The following is a 13,771-nucleotide window of genomic DNA, read 5'->3' on the forward strand; positions in this document are numbered from 1 at the left end:
ATGCTAGCGCCAGAAGCTAGCTATTGTGAGTTTAGTGTAGAATTTTATGCGCCTTCAGCGACATCATCACTATAGTTTCCCGACTAATTTGACATAAGTTTTATCCAAGTGAGGACCTTTCGCTTGGATGTCTGTTCTCTGTGGTTAAGTGCAGTCGCACTTACAAACTGCGGAGTCCCATTTAATGTAAAGTGCGGTATACAGATTTAAATTACTTTTATCTGTCAGATAGGAGCAAATGAACACAAAAAATTCATCCAGTTCCAACCCGGATTGGATAAACAAATTCGCTATCCAGCTTTCCACGAGCAATAATGGCGGATATTGAACACAAGTGGGCACAATCTTTTGACATTCATTGGAGGAGCGTCGAGTTCGCCCTGACGGAGTTACTATGGATACATGCATGATTGTTTGTTGTTCGAGTGTAAAATGTAAACATTGTTCAATTTTGCAGATCAGCGATTAATAGATAAATAAAATTAATTACGACTTGTTAGCTTTAAGACACAACTCGCCGGTTAATTCGGTTAATGTTACAGCTTGGATGACAGCCATTGCTATAGATTCGTTAAAATTAGACACCAACAATTATTGATGAAGTTTTTTGTGGTCGTAAATTTTAATGTTGAAATGCAATCGGCTGCACATTAAAATCGTCTTTCAAGGTTTTCATATATTCGAGCGCTTTGAAAGCGTGATGGAAATACAAAAAGTCGAATTTTTCGTTCAATAAGATAATATTTTTTCACTCTTGCTATCAACCAGTTGTGTGTTTATTTACATGAACTAGACTTAATTACTTTGCACAACTCGTTGTATTAATGGATGAAGTTAGGCGTAGGCTCACGAAGCCCTTCTCTAAACAAACAGATGCCGAAACTGTTGTAGTTTGGCTTCGGTAATCACCGCTCCGACCAGCAGCCGCTGACTATCCCGAGGATCGGCAGCCGCATCCGTTACAGCTGCATTCTTGTATAGCCAAGCCACCTCTTGGCCGCCCATAGGAACGCGTATAATAAGCTTTTGGCGACCGGTAACGACCAGAATTTGCCGCTCAATTTCTTGCAACTGTACATGGACGATGACATCGGCAAGTATCGATCAGTCCCGTCGGAATATCCGCCATAAAACCGACGGTGTCCATAAAGAGTACTTCCACACGGAGAATAAAAGAATGTAGTTTCAACCATATTTATGGTTGTTTTACGCACAAACAAAAATTTCGTTTTGTTTCAAACTGAAATGTATGATTGAAATTAAAATATTTATTGTTACTTCAATGTCAACTTCAAATTTGAAAATACTTTACTTTTAATTCAAAACTGTTATTTACTTGATTCAAACAGAATCTCGTTTGGAAACAACAATATTTTCAGGTTGTTATAAAAATATTTTATTGAGGCTTAAAACAACAATCATTTTGTTAGAAACAAACTGGAGCTTTTTCGCTCCGTGCAGCTTGCATGGAAGCCAGCCAGCATGAGCCGTTACATCCAACGTGGCAAATAGCTGATTCCGCGGTTCGAGAGATTTTTCCTCGGTGAAGGCTTTAATCAGAGAGGTTTTACCGGCACTGGTGTAGCCCACGACAGCAACAATTGGATAGGCTTTCTGTTTGCGTCTATTGCGGAGCAAATCGCGATGCGACCGAATAGATGCCAGTTCATTTTTCAGCTTTCTCTCGCGGATGCGAAGCATGTGCCTTTGTGATTCGGTAAGATAAATACGACTTTTAGTACTGAGTCTTGATTCTTCATCTGATTCCAAATGTATGGAATTTCGGCCATTGAAACCTGTAGTTTAGCTTCAGTGCTTATGGCATGCAAGCGCAGAATCTGTATTACTACAGAATAACGGTCCATTACGGGAAGTTTAAAATGTTCTTCTAGTATCTGCTTTTGCACCAGAACGTAGAAGTATCGAACGAACCAACGCTTCCGCCTCCGCAAGTTGATGTTCTGATTTGCTGGAAGACTTTTTCGGTCCCCACTTTATGTATGGTTGAATGATAAACACGTTTTGTTCGTTGTGCAGTGTTTTCTGCACTCGCATGGCATTGTTGGCAATGGTGTCGTAGTCGGCATCATCCAAGCTGAACTCATCTAAATCTGCTCCATCGGTCGAGCCAGCGATCTCTCTGTTGGTACTCTTAAATTTCCCTTTATAGTCTTTGTATTTACTGGAATCAGTGTATTTATATCTCGTAGTAGTCACTTCAGCTGATCTGCAAAATTAAACAATGTTTACATTTTTACACTCGAACAACAAACAATCATGAATGTATCCATAGTAACTCCGTCAGGGCGAACTCGACGCTCCTCCAATAAATGTCAAAAGATTGTGCCCACTTGTGCTCAATATCCGCCATTATCGCTCGTGGAAAGCTGGATTACTGATTGAAAGAAAAGTCCGTTTTACAGTTTACGTAAAAATGAACGTGAACTAAAGTTTAAACTGTCACTTTTCCGCGCCGCGCTTCATTGTGAACGAGGAATTATTCATTTTGCGTTCATTTTTGAGTTTATATAAAAAGTGAACGTTTCCAAAATGCCGCGACACATTCGGAAGCGAATGTCCACTGTGAACAACAGTGACATTTATACCCAGATAACACAAAATCGTAATAGAAAGTTCACATTAAATCGTTTTCATGTCAATTTCACATTGGAATTGTATAATGATTAGAGTATGTCAAATCTAAGTGAACAATAAGTTGTTTTGCAGTCGTGCGTGCCTTCATATACAATTCATGACTGTGAATTATAAAGCAGGATAGGCGATTGTAATATTTGATTATATCTTAATCATATATTCAGGAGTATTTAGTTGCGTGTTATAAAAACTTCGCAAAATAGAATTACAAATAATTGACAAAGCTTTCGCACGTATATCGCCTCCACTTTGATACATATATGTTCTTATATGGCGTGAAATATAACTTTCTCGTTCAGATATGATTTCGTATACCTCAGTTGCAATCGACATATAACCAAATGGTTTACTGGGAGCTTTCTCCAATCCAGCTATTTACGAGTCATAATGGCGGACGTATTCGTAATATTTGAACAGCATTTTTGACATTTCCCTAATGCATCGCACGTTTTCTTTCCGTACATTCCTTTAGTTTTACCGTGAACACGCGGAAAGAAAACGTGCGATGTATTGGGGAAATGTCAAAAATGCTGTTCAAATACTCGTAAAAAGCTGGATAAAGTTGACTTAAAAATGTTATTACATGAAAATAAATAAGAAGCCAAGATTGTTTTCCGTGCCAATTAGTGGTACCTGATGCCAATCCATAAGCGCCTGGGTAACCGCGTACGCAGCCCGAACCGGTTGACATTCCTCAGTAGTTGTCAAACTTCGTTGCAGTTCGTTTGCTGATGTTCGCAGCGTATTTACTTGTTGTGGCTCTGTGTTGGTGGCCGAGAATCCAAGCTAAACGCATTGGTGTGGAAGAATAACACAGTGGTGTGCATGTATCGGACAGTGTAAGTTCACGACTTTGCCAGCCAACACACACTCATGCGACAGAGTCAGCAGTCACGGACACGAATTCATACATCAAGGCGCTGAAAAAGTGTCGTCGAGAAAAATTTTCGATAGTAAAATTTGATCAAAGGCAAACGGTTTGTGAAAATTAAGGCAAAAATGATTTAAAGTTCTTCGACTCGAATAACGTGATAAAGTTTACCTTGAACAAACGTGCGAAAGCAAGTTTCGAAGTCGTGATTCGCCGCGGCGTATTGTGCAAAACTAGAAAGAAAAATTGTCTCCGAGTACGGAAGGGTTGGTCGTCGTCGGACGGTGGAACGCGAATTTTGTGGCTATCTGAAAAGCACTTAAAAACGGAACGGAAGCAAAACAGGTGTAAGCAGGAAGCGGAATCTATTCCTGGAATATTCGGGAAGCGAGTCTTTCTAGTGGGGATTCGGTGAAACGAGGGCATAGTTGAGTGCTGGTCATATCCCTCTTGGCTGTTGGTGTATCGAGAAAAGTGGTAATCAAAATAGAGAAGAGCGTGTGGTGCGGCCCCGCTGGCTGATGTGTTTCATTGAGGCGAAGAAAGTGGTTCCGAAATAGGAGCACGAAAGTGAATGGTTTGTTGGTGTACGGTGTGAATCGGGCGCTGGTTTTTCTTGCGGATTTACAAATAATCAAACACGTAGCTCCAGCTATCGCCGACGTAACTTGAGTTCTGCTTCCCGAGTCATTGGATAGACATCTGGCATCCGAGAATACGGTAAGGTCAGTATTAGAACCTTTTGTAATTGTAAAAGTAAATAGTACCTAGGTAGAATAAAAAAACTCGTGTCGCAGTTATTGTTCCGGTTCTCTGACCAATATGTAAAGTAGCTATTGCTTCTCATTGAAAGTCGCTACCTCTTCGGATTTTTTGCTTGATGGATTTTTTTGACGGCGGCAAACCATTTAAAAAAGTGCCTTTTTTACAATTTAGATACCATAGATAGGTAGGTATTAGAGTAAACTCAGCTATTTATAGTAGATACAGATACTACCTGCTCAGTTATTTTATTTCATCTAGAGTTTGACGCTGAATCGGTCTATCAGGAGCCAGTCCGGTTTATTCTCATTGCTAGTCAGCTCCTGTTCGAAAGTGCATGAAGCAATAGTTAGGAATTATCAATTTGCATACGGCGAAAGGATGAAATTCGCCTGCAGGAAACAGATTGAGAGTAGAAAATTGTGAGTTTTTAAGTGATAGATTTTGCAGTGCGATGGCAACACAATCGAAACTAGATTCAAATCTTCTAAGCTGCAATCTTGGCATTATTGTTACACACCTAATAACCTTAAAATATTAGCAATCTCTTACTTACTTTCGGTCCTGGGCTGTGGTTATCCAATCTCCTCGTACACCAGTTAACTATGAGGTGCGGGATCTGCCCCGAAGTCTACGGCATTGCCGCCTTAAAGTCCACAAACAAGTGATGAGTCTGCTAGTTCGAACTCCTGGAACTTGTCTAGTAACTGACGTAGGGTAAACATGTAATGCCTCGATAGTTTTTACACTCGAGTCGATGTGTATATTTTCAAACTAGGGCAAATCCGTCCTGAATCCGGTGGATCGCCTCGTGCAGTCGTAGAAGTTGCCTGCATTTGCTGATCTCCGTGTTTACCTCTCCATTCAACAACATCTGCAAGTGCTCCTTCCACCTGGCTGCTACCGCCGTTTTGTCTGTAAGCAAATTGAACATCACAATTCCTGCACCTCACCGTTTTGTAGAAACTTCGTGTGTCGTTGCTGGCGAATCTCTCCTCTGCGCCGGCCTGCATGTGATGATCGTACTCATGTTTTTTAGACGGTAGGTTCGTATTTCCGCAGCTCACAAACTGCAAATAAATTGTGCATGACTTTGGAAGAAAGATATTGAATTTATGCTGACTAAAACGTCACATGCTTCAATTTTTGATACGTCACTAACTTCTCGTTACTTTTACAAGCGAAAAGCATTCGTATAAACCGTAGAAATCTCAAAGATTTGAAAAAACTTTCAAAATATCATGCAAGAACAGTTTGCGTACAATACACGAAGGTTCTATGAGCAGTGGAACCCGAAGACTCTTTGTGAAAGTCTGTAGAATTGCTACCGGTGATACTCCGATGAATTATCGTTGAGAAGTGCGCCTCAGCGTTCCTAAGCGGCTCTTTGGTAGTACAAAACCCCCAGCTCCGAGCCCTAACAATCGTTCCCCGTCGAAGACAATCCTGGCTTCAGAGTTGATGCTGCTGCTGATCTGGCGAGGGAAGCACAGGCACAGTGAAGAACCCTTATCGCTATGCATTTCGTCTCCTTTGGAAGAAAAAGTGGATGGAAGAAAAGTGTTGGGAATCTGCTTTGTATACAAGGACTTGACCACGAGGTTGTCTATTTAGAGAGTTCGATCCATCTACTCTACCCTATTATGGTAATCCCTGACTATTCCACCGTAGTCCTACCATTGTGACCAGTGCTAATTAGAGGTCACGGGCCTACGTGTACCGCTACAAGACAATCAGCCAGTGTATATCTGCCGGAACGCCGAAATTTGGGTTTTATAGGCTTTTGGAACGTACCGATCTCGGTACCATGGAAGTTCGCATTCTGCTTGTCGCATTCCTGCAATCTTTCAGCAGCCGTCTCAGATCTGTTTGTGAGTTCAGCAACCGCGGAAATACTAAACTGCTGACTAGGCAAGCTCTTACTTACTTAGGTGGCGTACCGTCCTAAGACAAAGCCTGTTGAACAAAGTTTCTCCATATAACTCGGTTGAGGGCTACCGCTCTCCAATTCCTCGGACACCGAGTACTGTACGCCAGATCTCGCTCCACCTGGTCTAACCATCTTGCTCGCTGCGCTCCTGGTCATTTTGTTCCTACCGGATTTGAGGCGAACACCATCTTTGCAGGGTATTTGTCCGGGCTTCTTGCAACATGCCCTGCCCATCGTATCCGTCCAGCCAAAGCCACCTCCTGGATACTGGGTTTGCCATAGAGCTGTGCGAGTTCACCAGGCAAGCTCACTGTTGCCAATTCATATCCCACCGTCATCCAGCTGGCTACTGAGTAACATATGTGTGACATCCAGCAATACAATACAATACAATACAGCTATCCACGGTTATCAGTTCGCGCGTGTTGATAGTCGATATGAATATGAAATATATCATTGTTTTAACCGAAGCATGGCTTAACGAGTGCACTTGTTCCTAACAATTCGAAGTCTTTCGGTGCGACCGGAGTATGCACAACGGCCTTAAATCAACGGGTAGCGGCGCCTTAATGTCAGTCAACAACTCAAAATCCCTGTCTTGGAACACAACGGCTACCTACCTGCTGACTAACTTTTGGTAACTATTAAACTACCCGATCGCTGTGCGCCATCTATTTCTTAACGATCGGGTCAGCAACAGAGTTGCGAAGCCCAAACTCGTGTGGTTTAGTTTTCTCACACACGTGTACTCGCTCTAACGAGCACGTCGGTATAAGCAATTCTTTCGGTGTTTCGCTCTTATTTTTCGTGCACTGTGACGAGTTTCTGCTAGTGTGTATTTAGCTAACAGCCACGGTCGTCATTGCTGATACCGATGTAGTAGATGAAGAAGAAAAGGAACAGTAATGTAAAATCTGCATCCCAGTTGCTTGCCTCGCGAGTGGGCTATGCAGAAAGACGCTACGAGGCTGTGCGTTCGCGAGTGTGTAGGTAGCAGAATGTCTTACGCTTGCGTGATTGACGTAAGCGTTAAATGCTATGTTTCTTATACTTCGCTTCTCGCTCGATTCGCAACATTGGTCAGGAATGCCACTCTGCTTAAAGGTTCGCATGCAGCGGTGGGAAAATTTACGAAAAAATGAATATTTGCAAGGATAATCAGCTACTTTCAATATAAACTATTTGTCGCATTTTTGGAAACATCAGCACACTGTGCGAGTGTGGTACGTTAATACAACGCAGATTAAGAGTCCTCGGTTAAGGAACATTGGAGCCTTTGAATATTTGGACTGAAAGTCCCAACAAGGTAACCAACTTCATAAGAAGTGCTGTGCCTAATTGGGACAACTGTGCATACTGAGTACTGACAACTGCTCGGATTACTGGTGGTATGTCAGGCAGTGCACATAGATTAAGGATGGAGCATACCAGAATAGATCTAAATGCTGGTCGCAGTGGTCTAGTCTCCTATAAACAAAAAAAAATTGTCGCATCCACCGACAATGGGTTTTATGTTTAGTTCAAATATTCAAATGACGATCGGATTCCGTGATTTTTAATATTTTACTACTCATTTTAAGAGATTTTAACGACATGAAAATCGTAATCGGAGATGCAAATACGCAAATGAAAAGGAAAAAATACTTTGGTCCTCTCATTGGAAGATATAGCCTTCATTTCTTGATCAATGAAAGCAATGTGAGGCTGATAAACTTTGACGTGGCCAGATGAATGGCCATCTGTAGTACCTATTTTCCAGATTTGAATATTCAAAAACACACCTGGAGGCTGCAAATCGAGATTCTAGTTCCTAGATCGATCATGTCCTGAGTGATGGTCGACACTTTTTCGGATGTTGTCGGTGTTTTCGGAGACCAAATCGTGTGTAAGATTCGCACAAGGTTATCGAACGGGGCGAAGGCGTGCACTGAGAGGACCCTGCGGTTTCCACATCTATTTGTTGACGGCAGATGGTGTGGTAGTGCAATGCGCTAGAAAGCTTGATCAACGAATGCAGCAAAGCAAAGCAAAGTCTAGGTGCTACATTCCTTTATCGAAACTTGACCTTCTGTTTTTATATGACAGACTTCGCAGCCAACTGTTAGAGTGCAGGGCAATTGCAAGGTCAGTTGCTACGAGCCTATTGACTCTAACAGCCTCTCCTAGCCGCGATTCGAACATTCGACGATAAGCTTATTAGGCGAACATCATACCTCGAGACCAACTGGGAGGCTTCAGGATGCAACGAATGCAGACCAGCAGTAAATTAGACAAGAAGATATAAATGGGCTGTAGAAAACATCCTTGGTCAACAACAAAATCAGAATAACACTGCTGATATACTATGGAAATGGGAATGTGAATGAAGGTATACTAAGGACAACCCTTCGTTATCGATTAACACTAAAACAACCAAAGAAGATTGGCAGACCTGTCATCACTTGGAGGACTTCACTCCGACCAGATGTAGAAAGAAGTGGAATTCCAGTTGAAGTCCTGCATGATTTGGTAATAGACAAAAACAAAATGCATACCGAGGACGTAAAGCTTTTTGAAACATTCGATGAATCCGACCGCGACGAAAGCAGCGTGAGCGAAGAGGAGCTGTCCAGCGATGAGCTGCTACCGTCTGACTTTGAAGACTTCTCCAGCGACAGCTCACCAGCATTAGTAAGGTTTGTGGGAGACAAGTAGCATCATTTATGATTTAATATTTTTATAATCATTTATGATATCTTAATATTGTCAATTAAAATGCCAATATTGTATACTGCATAGATACTTTGACTCTTTATGGTCTTAACAGTGGTTGAGGGTTCACTTCAAGATAATTGGTTATATCTGAGATTGACTTCTACTAAATCCTTTCGGCATTTTCGAGCCATGTTAATCTCAAGGACCGCTTAATTCTTAAAATTGGTTTGGATCTATCAACAACTGGTTTAAACAACTGGCGCTGATGCCACCTGTCTGGCCGCGTGGATTATTGCTCCGGGAATTTGTCGATATGTCATAAAACAGATATGGAGGAACGGCGGTGCCTGGCATAAACCCGCCCGATACAATTTAAATGTTACTGCGAATATGCTTTTACCTGTGGACGGTAGAAACCCTTGGGTTTCTGCCTCGAATGATGTTTTTATAATGCGATTGGATGTGGACGGCAGGAACCCTCGGGTTTCTGCCAAAGGCGAGTATTCTTCTGTTATTATAAACCATCCGGCATCTAGTTGTTGTACGTTGCAGCACGAATTTCGCACTGACGAGGTACGGATCTATTACCAGAATGCGAGGGGACTAAGGACAAAAATGGACGACTTGTTCCTAGCATCAATCGACTGCGGCTATGACGTCTTATTTTAACAGAATCCGGCCTGAATGACTCTATCAACTCTGTGCAACTATTTGGCTCCGCTTTCAATGTTTACCGCTGTGACCGCTCACCTCGTAATACCCATAAGACTAGCTTTGGTGGAGTCCTAATTGCCGTCGCTGCAAAGTATGTTAGCTCACTCATAGAGACGCGTAACGGCTTAACAATTGAGCAGGTATGTGTTACAACAATAATGCGTGGAAAGTAACTTTCGTTAGGCGCTGTATATTTGCCACCGGACAAAAGTCGTGATGTTGCAGCTTTCGAACAACACATTTCATCGATCCGTGAGATATGTGATTAAAAAGAACCACCTACTGAAACCGTATTAGTATGTGGCGACAATCAACCACACTTGCATTAGTCAATCACCGACGGCTGGATCACTTGCAGCAATACTAGTTTGTTTACACCGGCTAGCAGCACACTTATCGATGGAATGACAGAATTCTTGACCTGGTCTTCACAAACTCAGATTCAATGAATGTCAACGATTGTGCCGCTCCACTGCTTCGAGTTGATCCCCATCACTCCCCGCTTGTGGTTTCGGTATCTTTTCTTGCTGATGCAACTACCAGAAATATTGACACCAGCACTGAACGAAGTCTCAACTTCCGGAAGATTGATTTTAATGCACTGATCGATTATTTGCCAAGTTTGAATTGGTACCAGTCAGGAAAAGTCCCCGTTCACCCGCTTGGAGTACCGTTGAATTGGGAAGATTAACCCCTCTAAGGTCTACATCATTTTTAGCGCCGCAAAATTCACTAAAATGGCCATAACTTTTTTATTTTTCAATATTTTTTCACCAAATTTGGGAATTTTGCCGAAAATATTTTCTATTTTCATAATATCTATAGATAATGGCCATATGCCATATGGTCCCGGAGTTATTCCGGAGTTCCTTGGGGGACCGAGATATGGCTTTTTTAGATAAAGTTGCCAAATATCTAAAATTTGTTTGAAATCTGTTGATTTTTGAAAACATATCATCGACTGTGGACATATCAGTTACTTTGCCGCAGTTATGAGCCATGGTGCGTGCCATCCGGATCCGGGGGGACGCTATAAATCCGGAACCGGTTCCCGTAACGGGGCATTTCAGCATCAGTAAAGCATGTCGTGTCGCATATCAAAAAACATCAGCATTCGATAAAATAGCGATTGGCGATCATCTCATGTCTTTCAGAGCCCATATGGCCGATTCCAGGTCCCGGACAAGTTCCTCCGAAATCCGTTCTGTGCTTGAATCAGAAAAGAAACCCTCCCCGGACCCGGAACCGGTCATACGGCCTCTGAGAGACATGAGATGATCACCAATCGCTATTTTGTCGAATGCTGATGTTTTTTGATATGCGACACGACATGCTTTACTGACGCTGAAATGTCCCGTTACGGGAACCGGTTCCGGATTCATAGTGTCCCCCCGGATCCGGATGGCACGCACCATGGCTCATAACTGCGGCAAAGTAGCTGATATGTCCACAGTTGATGATATATTTTCAAAAATCAACAGATTTCAAACAAATTTGAGATATTTGGCAACTTTATCTAAAAAAGCCATATCTCGGTCCCCCAAGGAACTCCGGAATAACTCCGGGACCATATAACATATGACCATTATCTATAGATATTATGAAAATAGAAAATATTTTCGGCAAAATTCCCAAATTTGGTGAAAAAATATTGAAAAATAAAAAAGTTATGGCCATTTTAGTGAATTTTGCGGCGCTAAAAATGATGTAGACCTTAGAGGGGTTAAAACGAGTACCTAATGCCCTTTAGCGTCGACATCGGCGTTGCCGTTCCGCAGAATCAAAGAGTGCGTTTCGGTCTGCTAGCAATGCCTACCGGAAACTAAACTCAAACCTATATAAATCAAATGTATCGAGAGTGCAGTCTAACTTGAGGCGTAATCCAAAATGCTTCTGGAATTTCGTTAACTCGAAGAAGTAAAACTCAGCCATTCCATAACTTACGTTTCTCGATGATGAACAATCGTCTTCGGAATCAGAAACCTGCGAGCAATTTGCTAGATTATTTGCCTCTGTCTTTGCATTGTGCGTTGCTTCTGACCTAGAAGTTGAACAAGTAGTTACTTACCTGCTAACATATTTGACTTAAATACGTTCGAGATTACTCAACCCATGATTGTGGCTGGAATAAAAAAAATGAAGCATTCCTTTTCACCTGGTCCTGATGGAATTCCTGCGGCTGTTTGCGCCACATTGCTTGCCTACCAACTTAACGTGATATTTAATAGCTCTTTCGAACAACGTAAATTCCCAAAAATCTAGAAATAATCACTAATGTTCCCCGTGTTCAAAAAAGATGATAGAAGAAATGTTCGTGTAAAAATGGGTGCATGTATTTCGTCGCCATTTGGTAGCCTAAGTGGGGTACCCCAGGGGAGCATCCTGGGACCACTGCTGCTCACTATTTAATTCAACGATGTTGCATTATTGCTCGATGGTGGCTGTAAACTTGTTTACGCTGATGATCTAAAACTGTATACTGTGGTGAGATGTTTCGAAGACTGCAGTCATCTACAAAGATTACTAAATATTTTCGTTGATTGGTGTAAACGTAATAAACTGTCAGTGTACCAAAGTGTTCCGTCATAACATTTCAACGTACCGCACAGCCAATAGTTTTTGACTAGCACATTGAAGGCATTAAGCTCAACAGGGTCGTAGAAATAAATGACTTAGGAGCAGGGCTTGAAAAGGGATCGCAAGTTGAATGTGACTGCCGTGAATGCGAACTTTCCGCATTCAAACTCCGCTTTTTGAACGATCATTTGACTGTTTTTTGAATCCAGTCAATCTGCCGCTTGCGCTTCTGCCGTCTTACAATTCATGCGGCATCTCAGCAAGAGCAAACAGTCGATCTCCCGTTTGGTTTTGCGCTTTGAGAATATAAACTGCAAACTGACTGGAAGCATACGGTGACGTATTTTTTCGTTTCTCTTTTTGTCTCCAAATCGGCTGCTCGCAGTAATAGTTTGTCACCCGGACGTCGGTCCGACGCAAGCAAAATATTCGTTTGTATTGGACGGAGTTCGACCGACTTCTTCCATGCACATGTAGTGGTTGTTTTTTTGTAGTATTGAATCATACGATTGTGCGGTTGCTTTTCTTTGCGTGGTGATTGCCAGTTATTTGACTGTTTTGCAGTCATTCGATACTCCAAACGGTAAAGGCAACTTGATCGAAACGAAAATGTCAAAAAGCTTTAGAACCCGTTCGTTCTGCTGCGTGCAATTTGCGTTTGACTGAGCAAACTGCCAGTTGTGTTATGCAGAGCGTTCGTATTCCACCTCTAAACGGACGGTGTGAACTTGAATGCGCGTTGGTGTGACTGCGGTAGAAAAAAAGGATCGGTCGAAGCCCTGCTTAGGAGTTTTGAAGGACAAAAAACTCACCTTTACCAATAATCTAGGTTTCTAGGTGGTGTTACGAAAACAGAATATTGCTCAACATCAGCAAATGTTCAGTTGTGTCGTTCTCCAGGAAAAAACGGCCAATCATTTTAAACTATCATCTAGGCGGTGAACTGATCAAAAGAAAGTCCTGCATCAAGGATCTGGGAGTCCTTCTCGACTCACAGCTGACTTACAAGCAGCACATCAGCTATATCGTTGCTAAAACATCCCGCAGTCTTGGCCTAATAATGAGAACTATGAAAAGCTTCACCGATATACATTGCTTGAAGAATTTGTACTGCGCGCTTGTCCGTTCGACGCTGGATTATTGTTCGGCGGTCTGGAATCCCCATTATCTCAACGGTGTCGATCGGCTAGAGAAAATACAACGTAAATTCATTCGGTTCGCCCTCCGTCGCATGCCTTGGAACAACCCGCTCCAGCTACCAAGATACGAAGTGCGCCTGATGCTAATTGGATTGGACGCCCTAGCAACCAAGGGAAATCTGTGCCGAGCAATCCTTGTAGCTGATCTTCTAATGGGGAGGACCGATTGTCTATGGCTTCTCAACCATATCAGTCTACGGGCTCAACCACGACCTCTTCGTAGCAGAATGTTCCTCCAAGTACCGTTTCGAAGGACAAATTATGCAGCGAACGGGGCCATCGTCGGGCTACAACGAGTTTTCAGCCAAATGTCAGCTGGGTTCGACTTTTACCTAAATCGTAGGACTATTCGCAGGATCTTTTTATATA

General features: G+C 42.3%; 1 pseudogene; it reads right to left on the reverse strand.

Moving 5' to 3' along the window:
* Positions 1–1,057: 1,057 nt before the first annotated feature.
* Positions 1,058–5,811, reverse strand: LOC128739490 (putative GTP-binding protein 6; annotated as a pseudogene).
* Positions 5,812–13,771: the final 7,960 nt, after the last annotated feature.

This window comes from Sabethes cyaneus, chromosome 3 (assembly GCF_943734655.1).
Source record: "Sabethes cyaneus chromosome 3, idSabCyanKW18_F2, whole genome shotgun sequence".
NCBI classification, from domain to species: Eukaryota; Metazoa; Arthropoda; class Insecta; order Diptera; family Culicidae; genus Sabethes; species Sabethes cyaneus.